This window comes from Pteronotus mesoamericanus, unplaced genomic scaffold (assembly GCF_021234165.1).
Source record: "Pteronotus mesoamericanus isolate MK-2021 breed Mesoamerican mustached bat unplaced genomic scaffold, CSHL_Meso_final contig_90, whole genome shotgun sequence".
NCBI lineage: Eukaryota > Metazoa > Chordata > Mammalia > Chiroptera > Mormoopidae > Pteronotus > Pteronotus mesoamericanus.
Window position 1 is genome coordinate 46,978,214 of NW_026555277.1, and position 21,328 is coordinate 46,999,541.

At 49.8% G+C, this 21,328-nt stretch overlaps 1 protein-coding gene across 2 annotated transcripts in view; it reads right to left on the reverse strand.

The window, feature by feature from the left end:
• The window catches only part of MICAL2 (microtubule associated monooxygenase, calponin and LIM domain containing 2), a 207,136-nt gene that overhangs the window by 170,942 nt on the left and 14,866 nt on the right, over window positions 1–21,328 (reverse strand). For both annotated transcript variants that reach the window (XM_054586094.1, XM_054586095.1), the window contains one exon: window positions 8,899–8,969. The gene's annotated coding sequence lies outside the window, so the exon portion shown is untranslated. The remainder of the gene's footprint in view (window positions 1–8,898; window positions 8,970–21,328) is intronic.

Below are 21,328 nucleotides of genomic sequence, written 5' to 3' on the forward strand. Positions count from 1 at the left end.
CAGCAATGTAAATAATACCTCCCTGGATCCCAGCAGTCCGTGGGCCTCTGTGTGTGTGTGGCTGGTGGGGGGCGGAGGGGGGTGCCCCTGGCAGAAAGGGAAATGCTTATCCATCCCCTCCAGTAACCCATCCACCCACCAGCCAGCAGTTCAGCCAGCTATGCCCCTCACCCCAGCCTCTACACAAGGGCCTGCAAACTGCATTCAGCCCTTCGGAGCAGTAGGTGCGCCTGCATGGGCAGGTAAGCCCTGCCAGAGTCAGAGGAGCCTCATGTTCAAAGCCTATCAATGTGTCAACATACTTGGGAAGCCAGAATCTATGATTTTGATATAAAACCTCCCTATTCCAAGCAGCAGCATGGCAAAGCGAGGACATCCATCAGGAGGTTCTTAGAAGGTATGTCCAAGCATGAGACCTTCGGCCAAGTGGGGGTGGGCAGGGCAAGCCGGGGTAGCCTGCACAATGGACTCTACCCTGCTTTCACTTGAGCCACAGCTCCAGTGATTTGCTGCTGATGTTGTTGTTGTTTGTTTGTGTGTTTGTTTTAAGGACCCAAAGAAGGACTCAGTCTTGAGGAGGCAAATTCCTGATGTGATCCAAGACCATCTGGTCCCCCCTGCAAGCCCCAGCCTAGGAGATGGGAGGCCTGGAACCCCCTCTGTACCAAGGACCACAGGCTCTCTCCAGGAGTGCAGGCCGGACCCAGGACAGCACATGAGCTGCTCAGCCCAAGACCTGTCCACCTCCACTTTGCTTCTGCTGGTTATTTATTTGTTCATTCATTCATCCCACACATACTGATCGTCATGTGCCGGCCAATGTGGTAAACGAACACAGCTTAACAGTTTTCAGATCCAGTGCGGCAGTGAGTAGGCCAGAGACTGACAGGGCGAGACAGCTGCTTTCACCTCACCAGGACCCGCCCGGGGGGATCCCTGCCCAAGTCAAGTATGCTGGTAACTGGAGGCAGTTGAGAGGTCTGAGCAGAAGTGAGAGAGGACTGTTTGAGCCACTTCCTTATTGCACAGAGGAACTGAAGTCTCCTGGAACTATTTTCCCCAAAGCTCTGTGAAACCAATTAAGATTCCAGACAGTAAATACAGAAAGGCCTCTCTGATAAGACATGGCAGAACCGGTCCCTAAAATACACTCCACTGCTGAACTCACTTCTGGGGAGATTATTGGCTTGACAGGTTGCACTTCACATTCCAGGACTAGGCGTACGAGCCTGGGGTTTGACAGTCCCGTACCATTGGCCTAGCGGTAATGGCCATGAGGCCAGCACGGAGGGCAGTGTGGGCCGGTGTGGGAGGGCAGCAGAGGTCTGAGGCGAAGGACGCCCAGCTCTCCAGGCGACACTCAAAAGCCACGTTCCTGTGAGCTTAGAGATGTTGGACAAGCACTCCAGGACCAGTGACTGCCTTGACCATTGCCCCATTCGGTGGGCCAAAATGCCCTCGCTGCTCAAAACAAACAAGAACAAAAAAAAGAGCAGCCCCAGGGGAGAGGACCACAGAAGGTGTGACCGAGCAAGTAAATTTTCTGTAAAGGTTAGGGAGACAATCTCCCACCACCCCTATGCAATAAATTGGCACTGGCTGAATGATGAAGATGCTGCGCTCTCCTCTTGGTGTTTGGGCTTACGTTCTGAAGAACGCCTTCACTAAAATAAGCAGCTGCTGTCCCAAAACAGGATTTTCTCTTCCCTCATAAAGAAATGAAACCCAGGAGCTACAAGAGATGACTGTGCTGCAAGTCCAAGAAGGCTTTGACTTTAAATCACTCTCCAGTTCTTTGCTGCCCTCCTCTCCACGAAGGACAAGTCAGGCTCAAAGCTCAGTTTCCAAAAACGATTTCCTGGGACAGACCTCAGCAAGGAATTCACTACAGAGGAGAGAGACCAGAGGGCTCTGCCCCTTCACTGTTTCTCTTCCTGCTCTCAAGAGATGAGAACTTTAAAGCTTCTGGCTCACCCTTATAGCAAATAATCTACTTCCTGAATACCTTTGCCTTGCAAATAGGTTTGTTAACAACACCTGTATCTTTCATTGGTCTTTATTTTTAAGCAGCCTTCTCACCCCACACCCCTACCTCGAACAGAATTATTGTGTGACCCTGTCTGGAACGCAAACCCCTCCCTGGAGAGACGGTCTGCACATGAACTCACAAGGGTGTCTGCTATCAGCTTATTTGGTAAGAGGAATCTGAGACATTTTAAATATGAACTGGCTGCATGGTTTGTCCCACTCTGATGCCTTAGCCATCAATAAACACGTCCACTGGTACGTGAGATGCACAAAGTAAAAAACGAACACAAACTGTCTGAAAACAAGCCCCACCCACATTTCTTTGGGGAAAGGTACTGTAGGTGTCTAGAGAATTCTATCTGGAGAATCTTGGCTGGCCTCAACTGGTATTTCTTTCAAGGACTCATACGTGATTAGCATTTTAGAAGGACTTTGACAGTCAGGTTGCAACCCCCCCTCCTCCTACCCCAGCTTATCTCTCAGTTGAATGTACCGCTCCTTATCACTCCTTGTACCCTCTGCCAGGAGGAAAACATGTGCATGACTCCTCCTTACTTCCAAACACTGAATCAAGCCTTGTCCTACCACCATACCTTTTACTTGGAAGTCCCTTTGCCTCCTTCTCTGCTTAGCAATGTCCTATTCATCCTTCATTACCTGTGTCACACAGCAGCCACTTGATGCAGTGTCCCCTGTTTGATGTGCACTCTTCCTGGTGCTTCCAGAACACTGGGTGTGTCTCTATGACAATGCTTAGAACAGTGACTGTGACCCTGTTTACATCTGTCCTGCCACCAGGGCCACAAGCCCCTGGGAAAAAAAGGACTTATTCACTTTGCATCCCCACAACCAAGCCCAGAGCCTGGCACTTGAAAGTCCCATAATAAATGCTTCCTGACTCAGTGCCCCACCCTCTTAGCCCCAGCTCCCCTTCTCTGAGAAAAGGCTTGGGAGTCAGACACCCTGCATCTTGTGGGACACAGACAGGTTATTTAACCTGCATCTGCCTCAATTTTCTCTTCAGTACAAGAAGTAGCCACACCCACCTCTCGTAGGGCTGCTGTGATGAACAAACGAGGGAAAATAGGTAAACCCGGTGCCTGCCCAGTGGAAAGAGTTTAAGATACATTTCCTTGAGCTCAATAGGAAATACTGAGCCAAGTGGGGTCCTACTTAAAAAGGTGAAATGGTTTCTGTCTGGTTCATAGGCCATCAACCCAGGGATGGGATGGCCAGCCTCCACCCAAAAGAGCCCCCTCTCAGAGCAAGGGATAGTGCTGGCTGCACACGATGCAGGCCCTTAGATTGAAAGTATCTGGAGGCCCGCTTAGCAACACAGGTGATTTTTATCTGAATGACAAACTGACAAAAGGCCACTGCTGCTGAGGCTGGACTATCACTTCCTTCATTTCCTGTCTGGAATTAATCTTTCACCCCTAGTCATACCATAAAACAGAACAATGCTGACTCAACAGTGTTCAGTCCCCACGTACAAACAGCCTTTCCATGAGGAGCCTCAACCTCTCTATGACGTTGCACCCAACTTTTATTAGGCCTCAACAAACATGGAGGTGGAAGCAGTTGGGGCCCTGCTAACACCTAAGATAATCAAGCTCAGGGTCAAAGAGAGGAGTGGAAAGTGGGGCTGAACCCACATGAGGCAGCAACTTGGCACAGGGGAACAAGCCATTTGGGTGATGTTTATAAGTCTCCTGGTTAGGAATCGGGAGATTGGATTGCTTTCTCAGTTCCACCATTAGTTTGTTTTATGGTTTGCCTGTCATGTCTCTGGACCTCAGTTTCTTTACCCACAAAATAGGAGAGTTAGATGATATGGAAGATCTTTCCAGCTTTAATGCTCTAAGGCCATAAGTCTTGGAGACAGATCTACCTTCCCCACATCTACCCACTCTTATGTTGTCTGTGTGAGATGTCTTTAAGCTCCCAATGAGCAGCCTCCTATTGACACTATGACCTTTCTTCCTCCAGAGTGTCTGGTCACCCCTAAGCTCAAAGCCTGGCCAGAGTAGAAGGGGATAAACTTGGGGCCTTATTATTAAGAACTCATCTAGTACCATCTGGTCAAGCAACTCAACAGAGTCCAGGTACCTTGGAGCATCAAGAGCTTGGATATCCCAATGTGAATGAAAAAGGGGTTCTACAGAAAATAACCTCACAGGGGTGACCTGATCATAAAGTCCTAACTGGTCAGGTCGTGATAGGTAGTCATACCCCAGGCATATAATTTCCTTAGTAAGAGGCTTCTCTTAAGCAGGCCTTGTTCATTGTTTCTGGGCATCTAGGTTAATGCACCTCTGAAATGCCTCTTTTCAGACCCATTCTTCTAAAAAGTGTGACCATCCTCAAGAAAGCACATAATTTTAACTATCCTGTAATTAAGCCCCATCCACCCCCAGCCTTGCCTTCTCCCACCTTCATGTAATCTTGCTTCTGTTCCCTCCTTAATTCCAGACACATAAAAGAAGCTGCAAACTCATATCCTGGAAGCATTTATCTCAGTCAGTTGAGATCTTGCTTCCAGGCATAGCTTCTATTTGGCTCAAATAAATTTTCATAGTAATTGTCTACAGGTTTGGACATTCACACGCTAATACCAACAATCCTGATCATCTGGGCTGGCTTCTTTCCACTCAAGGATCTTTCCCCTCCCCTCCTACACCAACCAATACCCCATTGGTCCCTAACACTATCAAAACATTAGACCTTTCTCCATGCTGCTCGGAGGGAGGGCCGGAGAGTAGGACGACAGCAAAGGCAGTTCTTATCTGCTCTAGCCTGAGGGTGGATCGGGCCAGGAGAAAAGTGTTTGCCAAAGCAAGCTCCGGCCACAGGGGGAGGAAGCCTGGGGAGAAGACTGAGCTAATCATGAGGACAGGTAGAGTGGGCTCCGAGAACCACAGAAACCCAAGTTTCTTTACCCATAAAGGCTCCTTTAAAGCCCAAGAGGCTCCTTTAAAATGCCACAGCCCTTTATGCCCCCTTTTATTTCCTTAATAACAAATCTGAGGGCAGGCAAAATTCTGTGATTGGCTCAAGGCCATGTAACTAAGCTGTGAACAACCAACACTAGAACGCATACTAGAACGCACACTAGAACGCGGGTCTCTGGTCTCAGCCGACTCTTTTTTCCACTCTACTCTATTGACTTCAGGAATCTAATTAGGTTGCTCTAATGAGGCCAGCTGGATCAGCTGCAGATTCTAAGCAACATGACCTAAGTGTCACTTAGGGAAAGAGTAGGCCCAGGAGATATTTTGATAACTACCTCCCCCACCCCATGCATTCCTTCCCAACCTGGCATGGTCCACTTGTTCTTTCCCCAGCCCTCGCCACACAATCTTGGGGAGTTCAGAGGTCAGTGAGAAGGGAGAGGTAGGTCTCCCTGTACCTACAAAACCATAAATATCTAAGATAACCCACATGATCCTCTTCCTCAATCTGAAAGAGGCTGGTGGAGAAGAGCAGCAGGAGAGGATCGAATTAACCCGCTGGATGTCTGACCTGATTAGGCCGAGAGTATCTATTATGGGCAGCTAGATGGGTTATCTGAAGGTTTATGACAACAAGCACTAAGTTCTGCCTCTTTCAGGGACCTTTCAAAGATCAATGTTGGCCCAGGTCAGGTAGCTCTGTTGGTTAGAGCTCTTGCCATATGTCAAGGTTGCAGGTTCGATCTCTGGTCAGGGCACATACATGAAGCAATCAATGAATGCATATGTAAGTGGAACAAAATAATGTTTCTCTCACACTCTCTCTCTCTTTTCCCCACCCTTCCTCTCTCTCTAAAATCAATAGGTAAAAATTTTTTTAAAAAAGATCAATGTTGGATAGATCATCTCAGCATTAGGAGCAGAAAGCTCTGAGTAAAAGATTCAAGGAATTAATTATTTAGTGTGCATGACCCAGTTCCAGGAGGCAAGACTGGGTGAGAAGAGAACTCACCAGTTCCTTATCGTAGCAAGAAATTCAAATACTTCTCAGAGTAGTGTCCCTTGCTGCCAAAGAGCATCCATTTATGGTTACGTGTGGCAAAAGAAAAAAAAAAGAAATAAAACAGCCAAAGTTCACTCATTCAACAAATATTTATTGAGTTCCTCTTAGGTTCTACACCCTCCAGGGATTTGCATATGGTTGGAGCATAGTAGAGTAGAAAGAGCATTGAATGTATAAACAGGAGGCCTGAGCTGTGTCCCATCTCAGGCCTTAAGCAGCTACCCTATCCTGGGCAGGTTACAGCCTAAGTCAAATTTCTCACCTGTGATATGGGAGTAAACCTAGCTGCCTTGTTATGAGATGAAATGATCTTTATAAATATAAATTGCAACGTAAACCTAAGGTGTAAACAATAATGATATGACACCACACACTTTCCCTGCCCTAGAAGTTGAGATGTTTATAACCTGGTCATGTTTTGGAAAATAATCCAAGGTACCTATTAGAAAAACATCACATTCTCTGTAATTTGGGCAAATTGTATGTTTCAGTCTGCCAGCTGGGACGGAACCTGCAGTGAGGGAGGCCCAGCCCCTCAGTCTATATGCCCAATAAGGGACAAAATAAAAATAGAAAGAGTAGCCAGCACCTACCTGGCCCTGTATCAAACCTAGATGAGCAAATGACCTAGGAGAGCCCTGAGGTTCAAGGGATGGGAGAGACCAACTGGAAGTGAACAAAAATTCACTTGAGCACAATAGGGATAAACCAGCCAGAAACACGCACACCGCCCTCCTCTGACACATTTCAGACAATGAGGGGATTCGCTGTCCATTGCCCGACCCTCCTCTGTGAACGTACTCCACATTGTGTTTGTCCAGGAAACAGGGGGGATTCTCAGGCCACAACAGGCTGGCTAAGCCGGACCTCTTTGCTCAGACACTGAGAATCAGAATTGCTAGGACAGCTTTCCCCTTGGTCCAGTCAACCCTGCCTCATTCTGCTGGTCAGGAGTCTCAACAGGGACTCCTCACCCCCGTGGATCCTCTGTGCCCACCAGGCCAGCCTCTAAATACCCAGATGTGCCCACCTGCTGCCCCTACTCTGGGGCCAGCACCAGGCTCCCGCCTCCTGGGCTGGACCCCGAGGCTCTCCCCTCACCCTCTCCTCTCCTTCCTCCCTGTACCAAGGTCCTGCCCTGGTCTCACATCTCCAGGGAAGCTCCTGGAAGGCAGGGCCAGTTTTATGCATTTCTACATTCCCCCTAACTCAGGGTGCTCATTAAGTTCTTCACCCTCCTGTCCATGTAGAATGATGGTCCCCAAACGTTCTCTGGTGGTTGTATACAGGAGGGAGGCAGAAGAGGGGTAGGGAGAAGCAGTAAGAAGGCTAGGCTAGAAGTCCAGAGCCTGTGATCCAATTCTCCATATGGCATCAGTTAGTTACGTAATCTTGAGAAAGTATCTTCAGGCCAGGCCTCAGTTTCCCTCTCCAGTAATGAGGGGTTTGTTCTGAATTATCTCTTCGGTTCTCTCTAATTATAAAATTTGGTATTACTGAAACCAGACTAGCCTGGACCACAGGAGACGTGGGTCCTGGTCCTTATTAGGCTACAGCCTGGAGCAAGTTAGCTGACTGCGCAGACCTCAGTCTCCATGTCTATAAAATAAATGAGAATGATGTTACCTCCCTTCCCAGGGTGCAAGGCTCCCACGAGACACTGAGATAGAACTTTGTCCATCATGAGCTCTAAAGAAACCTCAGCCCCTGAACTCCTTGAGTTAACCGGCAGCTGTTGACCCCCTGCCGCAGACCTGGTGCTTTACCACTGGTCAGTGTTGCTCAGCTCAGACAGGAAGGTTGGAGGGCAGGTGTTTTCCCTGAGGCACTCACAGCTGGTGGGTGACATGGACAAGGAACAAACCTTACCTCAGCCAGTGATGTACCTGAGGTCTGAACAAAGCACTACTTGGGGGTAGAGGAGGAAGACATGCCACCTTTGCCTGGGGGAGGGAGGGAAGCTTCTCAAAGGGAACAGTATGTCCCAGAAGGAGAGATCTGTTCCAGACGTTGGTGGCCTGGAGCCAAGGCAGACAAAGAGGGGAGGCAGAAAACAAGGCTGGACTGTGAGGCTGAGGTCTGACTAGAGGAGGCCTCGAGGCCAACAGCAGAGGGCTGGTCAGACAGGTCTTCAATGAAGGTCTCTGGCAGTGTCGTCGAGGACAGAGCAGGGGGACAGAGTAGAGCCAGAAAGAACAGTGGAAAGGGTATGACAATAATAGTTCATGAGAATGACTATGTGAAAAACATGTCATTATTGATTTCTGCCTATACCTCAGCCTTCTAGACCCTAAGCCTCCATGGATCTGCTGAACGTACATAAAGATGTAAACAGGTTTGTTCTCCCCAGAATGAAACCGAAGCAGAGGAAGATGCTGCAATCATATTTTCAAGTCTTGGACAAATGGTCTACAGTGCTCTGAAGGCACTCCCTACAGAAGCTGCCCAGCCAGATTCTTGCCTTGGCACCAACTGGGGCCAGCAGCAGACTGAAGCCTCATCGGAGCTGGCACCAAAGTCAGGACAGCTGAGCTGCGGGTCTTGCTTAGTGAAAGAAGGGGCAGAGATCCCACCCACCCAGAATCCACTGAGTTAGACAGTTATTTCATGTGCCCAAATATACCTCAGCCTCTGTCCCTGCCTCCCTCCCTCCTCTGACAACGTGGGAGGGCTGTGCACAGGCTGTAGGCAAAGACAGAGAGCTTTCGCTAGCCATTGTGTCTTCAAATAGGCTCACATTGACTTGGGCACGTAAAAAGAGTGCAAGCGCCCCTACACTTTCCAAAGCCTGAAGCCAACCCCCCAGGAACTACTCAATGGCTCAAGAAGGGAGATCCATCATTGGGCCTTACTCACCTGATTCTTAGGCATTGCAGTGACCAGGGGTGCTTCCTTCCAGGACGAGCCTCCCACAGATTGCCATGTTCCTTTGAAAACAAGACCCCACAGTGAATGTTACTTTACCTTACATTACACCCTCCAATCTTCTCCCCACCAAGAGGGCCTATATGCGTCTGTGCTTTGCCCCTTCATAACACTTTACCCAACAGGAGGAGAGCGGCAGAATTTCTCTCTGTGCTCCCAATCTTGTACATGAAGAAAAGAATTGTGAGGTGCTCAAATTCTATTATCTGCCACTGTCTGGGCACCTAAAGCCTTCTCACGCCTCTACTCAAAGGCTTTCTGAGAAAAAAAAAAAATGCTTTATTAGGCGCTTTAACAGAAACAGAAAATGCCAGAATTCCTAAGTTTATGGCATGACACGAGTAAATCCAGTTGAGGTAAACACTTCACAAGAAGTCACCAAAGTTGAAATGTGTCACATTTCCTACAGTGTAAATGTCCAAAACACTAAATACACTAGGAAGTCATACAAGTGGGCCATCTGATCATGACTGAGTTCCTAAACAAATTATTATTATTTTGGTTTCCGATGGCCACCCAAATGATTTGGTTACATCTACTGTTTCTGCTGAAAATGCCTCTGCGCCTGTTTGGAAAAGGGAGCCCAGAGCTACAAGGCATCTCTAAGGGTTTACTTTCACAATTCTAAATCTGTGAAAAAGAGGCCTCCTCAAGGAGACAGAAGCTAACACAGATATGCAATGTGAGATCTGCAAGAGGTGATACCCTTACTCCTTGGACATACGCACTCCTGTTCCACGGGGCAGTAGGCCTATGCGATCACATAAACACACGTGTTCTCTCTAATCACAAAGATCTGCATTTAAAGCCCAGGGGTTGGGACTCACTGTTCAGGATTCTCAGACCATTCACGGGAAAGAAGCTACTATTTACTGAGCTCTGGCCATGCATGGAAAGAGCACTGTTAAAGGCTAGACGTGCTTTGTCTCGGCGGCCCCTCACAGATGGGAAGACAGGCCTGGAGAGCAGCAGGCCCCATGGCATGGCAGCACTGGAGCCCAGGCCTTGCCTCGCCCAGGTAAGAGGTGTGCTAGTGCAGCCGTGATGGGCCCACGCACCCCGTGAGTGGCCAGGCAGGCTTTGAGGGCAGCCACCTGGGCAGAGGCTGCCATCATCTCTCATCATCATCATTATCAGGCCACACCTCTGCAGCCCGTGGCAGTTGACAAACTGGCTGGCCTGCCTTGGCCACATTCTATCCGCCTGAGCTGTAGGCTCTCTGTAGACACCTGTAGCCAGAAGTCAGAGAGGCTCAAGACTTATCTTCCCCCTGCTTCTCAAGGGGAGCTTCTGGGTAGAGTGGGTTGGGGGAGGGGGTGCTGGACGTCATGGCAAAGAATTTCTACCATTGGTCTTACTAGGTTTGAGAACCAGGGACCTCCCTGCACTCCTTAAATCTCAGGAACAGAAGCTCCTACCCACCCTGGGATGCTGCTAAAACCAGCAGCGGGGAAGCGGGAGCTCTCTGAGGTTCTGCATGTATTGTCTGTATGGTGGGTCCAGGTGGGCATTTCTGGACCAGCCTACAAGGGCTGACCACCAGTCATATTCCCACACGGGCCTGGGCACACTGTGACCTAGCCACTTCAAGTACCAACTCATATCTTCTGTCTGACCACCAGCCAAACATGCTTTGAGTTCCCTTTAATTCCACTAAACCAGAAGGTCCAAGGGCCCAGCACCATCCCTCCCCTAGAGGAACCTCAGTTTTCTCACCTGTAAAATAAGAAGCTTGACCTAACTGGTGATTTCCAATCACCAGGGACTCCTTGTAGCTGCCCCCCTCCACGGGCCCTGTCTTTTAGAGACATCCACAAAGCCAGTCAGTCCTTTAAAGGAAGGAGAGGGATTAATCCACATGCAGGCACTGCGATGGGTGGTTAGCGTTTACTATTTCAGATACTCTTCCCAGCAAGTCAATGAGTCAGGTAGTAAACTCATGTCACAGGGTGGGGAAACTGAGGCATGGTACAACCAAGCGTCTCCTTACCTGGAGACTCACTTAGCACTGACCACAGCAGCCTGGGACACATGGCGGAGCTGTCCTGAGTCCATGCCCACATTTAGTCCTTGACACAATGCTACCCTGTGTAATCAGTCAGAAGAAACAAACAACAGATCCCCTCTTGGGCTTGCCATCATGCCAGAACCAAGCAAAGGAGCATGAGGTCTCCAAGCCCCTGTGGCCCGGACTTGGGTGGTGCAGGAAAGGTTTTCTGTGAGCGTGAGCGGCCTCATCGATCTCCAGGAACATAGCAGTGTGGGGGGACAAGGACCTTCCTCTCTGCTGTTCTCCAAGCCTGCCTCCCTAGAGGTGAGGTCTTCGCTAAGGGACCCTGAGCACTTAGAACAGGGCCTGGCACCTTCTGAGCACTTTGCTGATATTTGAAGAGAGGAGGAATGAAGAAATCCAGAGCCTAGATGCATGGAAGGCTCATTCAGGACCCTTTGGTATATGTTAGTATAAAATACACCAAGACCAGCTCAGAACCACAAAGACAGCCCTCCAGCAGCATCAGGCAGGGGTCTCCACACCCCAAACCCCGAAAGAGAGAAGATGAACGTGCAGATGCTGAGCCAAGTCTGCTCTTCGTCCCAGTCACCAGGGGAACTTCTGACAGAGCAAGAAAAGTGTCAGAATGCAAAAGCTACCCACTGAGGTGGTCCTGAGCTCAGACCCTAGAGTCAGGCAAACCTGGCTTCCTATCCCAGCTCTGTCTCTTTAAATGAGTCAGGTGACCTCTGGACAAGTCACATAATCTACATGAGCCTCGATTTCTTACCTAAAAGTAGGGACACTGTTAGTGCCTACTCCATAGGGCTGTTCTGAAGATGAAATGAGTGAACGCTATAAAGGACATAGGCCAGTGTGTAGTTCAGAGTAAGTGCTTGGAGCTGACATCTGTTGTTATTTCCTGCATCCGAGTGGGTGGTTAAGAGCACATCTGGAGTCCTCTGCTTGGGTTCCATCCCAGCTCTCCTATGAGCGAGGCATGCGGCCTCAGGCGAATTGCTTAACTTCTCTGTGCCTTATTTTCCTGGTGTGTAAAATGGGGTTGATTGTGAAGATGAAATGAGTTAGATAGGTAAAGAGCGTTGAATAATGTCTGGCACAAAGTGAGCATGCAATAAAAGTATTATTTTTACTTACTAATAGTATTAGTATCCTTCTCCCTTTGTTCTGACAACAGGTTTCACCCCATCTTCCACCCCCCAGACAAAAAGGCGGGCACAGGACTCAAGGGAGGTTCACCAGAGCATCTTTCCCCCTTGGCCATACTCATGGGTACAAAGGGTGTGCATGTGCTCCAAGCTGGCAAGAGTTTCAACCTGAAAAATCCTAGGAGAGGCCTCGTCCCCTTGGCACGGGCGGAGGGCTGGTGGGGGGGCCAGCTGGGGGCTATCTGCAGCCCCGGGCCACTGAGAAGGGGTGCTGTTCTGGGGATGCTGCGGTCACCCGTTCTCTTCCTGGGCTAAACTCTGCAGCGCCTCCCTTGAGCCTCCCCTAGCACGTTCTATGATATCCCATTTTTGCTGAAGCTCATTCAAGTTGGGTTCCTGTCACTTGAAACCAAAAGGGTCCCGACCAACAACAGCACTCAGTGGATGCTTTCGCATCACTAAATCCCAGCCAGGGAGACATGCCAGTGGCACACTCAGGGAGACCCAGGCAGCCAAGGAAAAGGGACAACATGGGCAGCAAGGTGTCCCTACAAACTGAAGCTAAGGGAGGTCGCTTCAAGCCCCTGGACCAATGCCCTTCCTGGGAGAGGAAGATGCTGGAACCAAAACAGTGACCAGCCCAGGCCCGCAATCCCTGGCTGGGAACCCAGCCTCAGATGTGGTCCTCCTTGCCATGAGAACTGGGAGAGGGGAAGAAGAGAAAGAAGACTAGAGCTGATTTCACTGAGTTCACAGTGGCACAGGAAAAAATCCTGTGGCAGGACCGTGGGTAAGTAGTCTGAGCCTTTAAATGTGTGTCAGACTCTCCCTGGGACAATTGTACCTAACCTTCAGCACAGCCCTAGGAGCTAGAGGTTTGGCCAACCCATTTTCTAGTTGAGGAAACTGAGGCTCAGAGAGCTCAATCACTAACTTACAAGGTCACATGGCTAAAACCCAGTACCTGCTCGGCCTGTCGCGCTGCCTCCTCAGCACACTGATCCCCAAGCCTGAGGCCTCCTCCTCACACAGGCTGTCTGCTGCCACTCACACCTGTGCCCGGACCGCCCACAGGAGATGGGGATGTGTGGCTGCTCGCTCACCTGCAACGGGCCCTCCACCTTCAGGGGAAGGGGTTGCCTTCAGGCAGCACTGTGGGTACCCACAGTGCATCCCTGGGCACAGTTCCTTCTCTGGACATTAGTTATTTTAGTCTCCAAGAATGTCAGTACGATGTTAACGAGGTGGCATTTAACTGGATGTGCCCGTCAGAATCCCATGGGGAGACTTTGTGGAGGTTTTTGTTTGTTTTTGTTTTTGTGTCTTTCTCCGAAGCCTTATCAAAAGATTCTGACTTAACAGGTACAAGGACAATGCCTGACACTTAGCATTTCGCTAAGCAATGTTATCTTTGCTTGGTCTCATTTTCTCCTCTCTGGGCCACCACCCAAGAATGGTCTATTCCTATACCCCAGGCCTTCTAATAGCATCCTCTCAATTCCCTCCAGGAAAAACTCTACCTTCAGGTGTGTTTTAAAGGGTTTTAGAGAAATAAAAACAACCCCAGTCCTGGTGACAAAGACAAAGAACCAAACTACGCTGACAGCCTCCGCTCTCCTGCAGCCGTAGCCGTGGGGTGAACACGCGAATAAGGGCACACCGACATCTTCTTCCACACGCGCCCAAGGCCGCACCAAGGTCTGCACAGGTGTAAACTAAATAACCAGTGCAGTGAGGATGCTGCAGACACAAACGCAGCTGGTACAAAAGGAGACTCAGCCAGAAAAGAAAATGGCAGCTTCCAACACTTGCTGGAGAAAAACTGCAAACCATGACCTGAAATGATGTGGAAATCATCCTGACCACAATGATGTCGAGAGCAGCCACTCTAAGCAGGACGTTGGCTGTACCTGGGGGCGGGGCGGGGGGGTGTTCAGTAAGCCACTTCAAAGAGGCCTCACCCAGTGACCCCCACAGGACACACACAATGCCACACGCTGCCCAGAGTCCGCCTGCCAACTAGTGGCTTTTCTCTTTGTTTCCCAGCAACCGGGTTCAGGCCAAGGCTGCTGGGTCACAGGGGATTATCCAGACAGGTATTTCCCTTGCTTTTCTTTCTTCCCTTTCCTTTTTTTTTTTTTTCATAACTTCATGCTCTGCTATTTATAAATAAATAAATAAGGAACTGACTGGCTTCCCCTCAGCGCACAATCCAGCTTCACACGTCCTGGCTGGGTGCGAGGCTGGTGCCACGTTGTCCAGCACTGCCTCATGCTGGAGCGTGTGCGGTGCTCGGGCAGGGAGCCGTGGGCAAGCTGATCAGCTTGAAATCAGAAAGGGGATGGAATGCTCAAGGGGTCTCTTTTCCTGTACTGCCTCCTAACCTGGTTTCCTTAAACCAGCCAGGAAAGATCATTCACTAAGCATCTCCTAAGCATCCTGCCCAGCACTGTGAAGAATACCAAAAAGCATGGGGAACAATGGGAACAGAGGCCTGGAAGTGGAAAGCAGAGGCAGTAGAAAAGAGAGTGCTGCCTCGGGGCCAGCCAGCACCCAGGTCTGAACGCCAGCCCCGCTGCCTCCAGTGTCCTGAGACGCTCGGACAAGTCGTTTGGGCACTGAGGCTCATTGACTCCCCTTTGGGGGATGACGTGTGCCTTATCACGCCAGGGTGTAGATTAAATAGACAATACATGTCAAAGAACAGTCCCGGCTGGCATGCTGGCGGTTTACTGGGAGCTAGGAACTGCATGTTAAGTGCGCTGCGGGGATTATTTCACCTGATCCTTACAACCTCCCTCCAAGGTAAGGAAGGGTAGGGGTCTTCAAGTTCAAATGAAGAAATTGAGACTCAGGGAAATCAAATTGCCTACCCAAAGTTACACAGCTGATAAACGTCAAAGCAAGAAAGTACTTCCAGGCCAGTCAGACTCCACAGTCCTAGTCTCTGCTCCACTGCCTGCTGCCGGGTAGATGCTCCCAACACATTTCATAATATGTAAATGCTGAGCTGGGGGCTGCTGGCTCTCCTCCCAGGAGGCATATGGAGAAGAGAGGGGGTTTTGGCTAAGAGAGTTTCGGAAGTATTTCTGAAGCAGGAAGGGCTGGATCTCAGTCTTACAGGGTGAGGATGGATAAAGGCAAAAGAGAAAAAGGAAAGCATTGCATACTGGAAAAAATGAAGAAAGAGCGGGAGGCAGGGGTGACCCAGGTGGACAGGCAGCGAATGGCAGCAGAGGCTGGCCAGCCTGGAGGAGAGAGCGGGGGCTGGCCTGAGAGACGGATGAGCCCCCTGAGCCATTATCTTGGGGGCCATTCTACCAGGGATCTTTCTCGCCCACACCCCAGAGGTGCTACTGTGTCTGACCCTTTGGTCATATAATAACCACAGAGGGAATCGAGAACCATGACTGTAAAGACCCAATCGCCCCTTTCTCCCCACAGCGGGCTCAGAACCTGACTCGATGAGCAGGGGTTTTGCCTGCCCCCGGCCTGCACCGCTGTGCTGACACACCGGGCCCAGGCTCTAGCCCACGCTCCATGACGCCAGGAGCCTGCATGCTGCCCTATGAATACAGAATCACCATCACCACCCTGGTGCTCAAGGTCCCCAGGAAGAAAAAAAACAAATGAGGCCTTAGGACAGGTGCTCCTCATGTCCAGGTTCCTATGTCACATTCCTCATCCCTGCTGGGACACTAGAAGTACCTTCTCAATGACCTTTTGGTGAGCTGAACTACAGAAAAGATTCTTCCACTTACGGAACTACTCTGGAGGTGGAAGTCTGGAGTCAAATCTGTCCTGGAGCCTGTGGTTTAGTCCCACCTTAGCTGGAGGGTTCATCTGCCTCTCTGCCTTCTGGAGAGGAAGTGTCCCCCCAACCCCACCCTGCAGTCTCTGCTCCAGCCCCGCCCCCAGCAGCCCTCTGCACCCTGCCCATAGTTGAGGGCCCCACACCTAGCACCCGCCCTCCTCCTGGCTGAAGGTATGGGTGCCAGCCTCCTCCACCTCCAACTGCAGGTTCCCCCAGGGCAGCGCAGTGTTCAAACACTGCTCCAAATGCTCAAAGCTGCACTGTCTCTACCTCTCCACCACGCCCAGATCACAGAGTCCCAGTCCAGGCCTCAGACCCACGGAGAAGGGAAAATGTGAGTGGAGCTGATTTAAGCAACTCTGATCATTGGCTCAGTTCAAGCCCACCATCAGAATTTTGTAAGTAAGAGGCCCAGGACGGGGAAGGAAGATAAAAGCAGGACTGAGTAGAAGTTTGATGCTCCATGGGCTCTGCCCAACCAGCTGCAGAAGAAGGACAAAGGGGAAATGATGAAAAGGCTTTGGTGGGATGGTCAGTCTGAGCCTCCAGACCACTGCTTCCTGGGATGGGGCTGGGGTGCCTGTTTCATTCCCTTCCACCCATGAGTCTGTGGGCAGATTACTTGACTTTGGGGAGCCTAAGTCTCCTCACCTATTAAATAGGGATAATCACCAATGTATCTCACAAAACAATTGTGAAGACTGAGTGAAATATGAATGGAACGTGCTTTGCAAACTGTAAAGCGCCCTGAGAAATCTCAGGCATTTTCCATAATCCTGGAAAGTGGCGAACGCAGGTCAGAATATGTGACTTGAAAGGAAAAAAAGAATTAGAAACCCATTCCATTTGCTGAATTTCCTTCAACACCTTCTAGGACAAGACACAAGTCTCAAGCGACAGAAGCAATGATTGGGACCTGTTTATTTCCCTGATCTCAGGCATTCAGTCTAGTAAGGGGAGAGATCCGCCCACATTTGTATAATAAGGCAAAACATAACATGTTACTGGAGGAATTGTGCAGACAGGATGGGACATTTTATTGTGGCTTTACAGGTCAGGGGAGACTTTTATAATAATATTATGATATGCTTATTAGCATAATAACCATGAGTGATTGCTATAGGCCAGGCAGTTCTAAATATTTACAAGGTCCATTCCCATTTAATTCTCATGAAACCACAGTAATGGGTTCACAGCTGACAAAACTGAAGCACAGAGAAACTCACTCCTGGTTGGCCTTACACACCTGGGAGGCGGTAGAGTTGGCATTTGATCCCATCAGGCTCTGCTCCTCCAGCACCTTAGGGGCCAGGTCAACCAAGATGGGCCTCAGAAGGACTCTGTGTGGCTGCAAGGCTCTGATAAGGCCTGCGGGGATGAGTCACTGGGAAGGAGCTGACTCACCCACAGCCTCTCCCGCCCACGGCAGCTGACTCCTGGCCCAGGTCACCCCTCTGGGCTGTCCTGCAAGCGGGCCATGCCTCTACACTCCCAAGACTCCATGTGGGCACCAAATACTAAGGGAGTCTGATGGAAGAACCTATAGAGTTCTTACATATAGATCAGTCATGGAATAGTTACTCTTACTATAAAAAGTAGTTCAATGTTAAAAGAAAAACTACTTTCAAATCCTCGCTCTGCTACTCAGTCGCTGTGTGACCTTGGGCAAATCTTAGCTTCTCTGAGCCTCAGCTTCCTCATCTGTGAGGTACGGTTAGCAGTGCTTATTGCGGGCAGCTGTTGCAAAGATGAAAGGAGTAGTATGTCAAGTGCAGCACCTGGCACACCATAGGCTGCATAAATAATGGTTGGATCAGATGAGTTTACACAGGATGTCCACTGGAAAATCATTTTCTTTGTGACACTATTTGGTGGTAATAGTAGTACTTTTAACAAGTATTCATTTGCCACTAAGCTAAATCCATTACAAGCATTACCTCATTTAATCTCTAAAAGCACCATTTTCTTCATTTGACTTAGCTTCAGGACAACAGAAAGGATTATGTACAACATGTTAATTTTACACACACACACACACACATTTGGAGAGGGGCGGAAAAAGAGAGAGAGGTTCAAACAAGCTAATACTTATGAGGCACGTACTACATGCCAGGCACTGTTCCACATTCAGCAACCTAGTTCATCTTCTCAAAAACATGCCTATAAGCTAAGTACTATTTTGTCATTGATTTTCAGTTGCAGGGCTTCGGGCACAGAGAGTTTAAGTTACTCGCCCAAGGTTACTTAGCCAGGATTCAGACCCAGCGCCCTCATTCTTAAGCACTGCACTCTATGAAAATAATGGAAGAAAAGTCACAGCAACAATGTTTAACTGACCCCCAAGCCCCAGATTCTAAGAACTCCAGTGCGTTGCTTGTCACGCTGCCTCCAGCCTGGCCCTGCCCTACCACGCCTAGGCAGGAAGTGTCACACGGTGGGCTTTTTGAAGCCCTGGTCATCTCCAGCTGGGACCTTAGCCTCGCCCCCTATATTCTACCCTCTACAACACTGCTAGGGACATCTTCCCACACATGGTGCTCCTCTGCTCAAGAACACTCAAAGGCTCCCTGTTGCCTAGAGCTGAAGACCCAGTGGGTTGAAGAGAATCATCTGGGGACTCAAGATCCCTGCACTGACTGGCCTCCTTTCCTGAGGCCCCAGGCTTACTGGCCCACAAGTCCCAGCGGCAGGGTGAGTCAGTGAAGCCTTTCCTGACCACCCTGTTTAAAACTGCTGCCCTCCCCCGAAGTGCTCCCCTCCACCCCAGCCAGCGCAGCCTGTCTCCTTCCCTGCGGTAGGGTTCTTCACCCGCCTCTCATCACCTGCCCTCATACATTTCACTCAACTGATTATTGTCTCCCTCTCCACACGACAAGGGATTTTACCCTGGTTTTCTTTTTCCCTGCTGTAACCACAGCACCTAGAACATGTTCCGGCACACAGTACCTGCTGGATTGAATGAATGAGTGAGGAAGCATTTAAAACGCCTAAGAAGAAAACGTCCAAACAGAACAATGGTGGGGGAAGGGCCAGGATGCCTCTGGCCTCTCTCTGCTCCTGAGGACATTTCCCCGCGGACAGGATGGAGAGACCTTGATTAAAATGTCTGGAGGCCAAACCCTTTCTTGCCCATCCTCCCTAGGATTTACAAGAGTTCCCTATGAGACTCTGGGCCCTGATCCTCCCACCTCTGTGCTGAACTTACACTTACACACGCACACACGCCCCCGCCCCCACCAAACTCTGGCTCTCTGTGGTATTGAAGGCTGTCTGCATCAGCACTCAACGCATTGGCCCAGCCTCAGCCCCCTCTAGCCACCTTCAAACCAGGGCGTTTCTCATTTCTCCTGACCTCGACACCCTCTAGAGTTGCTCTTCTTTCTCCTTCTTATCCATCTGCCCTTCCAGATCCAGAACAAAGGCACCCACCTCCTCTTTCTCTCCCTTCCTCCTCTTCCCCTTCCCCTCTTTTCTCTCCACCCACCACCTCCAGGGAGATTTTCAGGCCTGCTCCAGCCCCTAAAAAACACTCCCCACACCCGATGCTGTCTCCACCAGTCATACAGAAATTAGTCATGAGCTACCTTGTGACTTGACTTCTACAACTGAGCCGGACTGTTACCAAAATTTCCTATTACTTAATTCTTTTAAAACACATATGTCTTGTTTTCTCAGGCACACTGTGAACTCTTTTGGAGGAAAGACTAGGTCTTAGCCATATTGCCATCCCCATAGTACAGGGCCTAGGGCATACAGTAGATGCTCAATGTATGCTTCTCAATTAACTGCCCAAGGCAAACAAGTCACCTTCCTGATCAGGTCACTTCCTCAACTATAGGTACCTGGACTGGCTTTTCCCGGCGCCCTGAATTTTCTCTTCAGAGCCTGCTCTGGCCTCAGTTATCTGCAGAGCCAATCATGGGCTTGTGTTTTTAAAGGGAGTTAGACGCATTCTAGCGGCACTCCCCTGTGCTGAGCAGAGGAGTATGACTGGGAAAGAAATGACCTGTCAAGCCCCGCAGGTGTGGAAGAGAAAAGTACATAGTTGTTCCAGGCAAACCCAGGCATTCAGAGTGTTTCAATTTCCTTAAACACAGAGTTCAACAGAGGGGGAAAAATACCCACGGTATTAAGTGTTAGGTACACCAGCCCTAAGTAAACTGAGATTCCCACAAAAGCTAGCAAAATCTCAAGTTACTTCTGAGCTTCAGAGAAATGGGTCAGGGGGAAAGGAGGAAGCCCAGTTCACTGCAGACCCTCGATGTGTGCGGCCAAGCAGGCTCTAGAGGAGGGTCTCCTTGGGTCCCCACTGCGAGGTAAGTCAGCTCTGACTAGCCCCGTTCACTCCGGAGAAAGGAGGGCCCTGTGGCAGCAGGGGGCAGAGCGATGGCTCGGTCAGGTGGGCCACACCCTTCCCACAGGTCCCCAATCGGGACTTTCAGATTATCTAGGCTTTTTAAAATTTTGAATACGAAATACAGTCACTGCGTTCAAAAATGAAAAAGCACAGAAGTATACAGGACAAACGCCCCTTCTACCCAGTCTGTCTCCAGTCTGAAACAGGCAACCACTCGTACGAGTTGCTTGTGTCTTGCCCCGACCATGTTTATGTATGTACACGCAAATACAAATATGTATTTTCTGTACATATACATATTTCTCTGTGACCTGCCTTTCTCTTCTAGAGGAATGACTTGGAACAGAGAGGGAGATGGCGCGTCTACCAAACCCAAAAGGTGTGTGTCTGTGTGACAAGCCCAGGAGACAAAGAGAAGGGAGGAATTCTGGAGAACACGTGGGCGAAGAGAGAAGAACTGAGGCAGAAAGGTAAAGTCTCCGTGGACACCACTGGCTTGCGGCTGATCCGGATCCCCGGCCCAGCAGAGAAGGGTTCTGAGAGCCGTGGAAGCCCCACTGGCTAAAAGCGCTGACTGGCCATCCTGAGCACTTCGTCTTCCAGAAGGCAGAGGAAGTGCCCGTGGAAACAGAACTAACCTAACTCCCACTGCAATGGCAAATGGGTAGCAACCAGGAGGACGCAGGAACTAACTGTAGAGGAAAAGCAATCATTTCCTCTGAAATTTGTGAGACCAAGAAGGGGAAGTTGGTGGCTGAGGCTTTGAGAAAGCAGCCTGCAAATGCCTAGGAGAATAGAAGGGCCCTGGGGGCCTGAGATTGAGGAAGTAAATGATTCAGACTCTCTGACATACGATTCTATGCAAAAGAGTGTGTGTGTGTGTGTGTGTGTGTGTGTGTGGTGGGGGGATGCAGTGAGAAGCTGGGCGATGGAAGGAAGAGGTGGGAGGAAGAGGCAGGAGGAGCAGGAGGAGAAGGAGGAAGAGGAGGAGAAGGAGAAGGGAAGAGGGTGCCTTTTAGGAAGGAGGA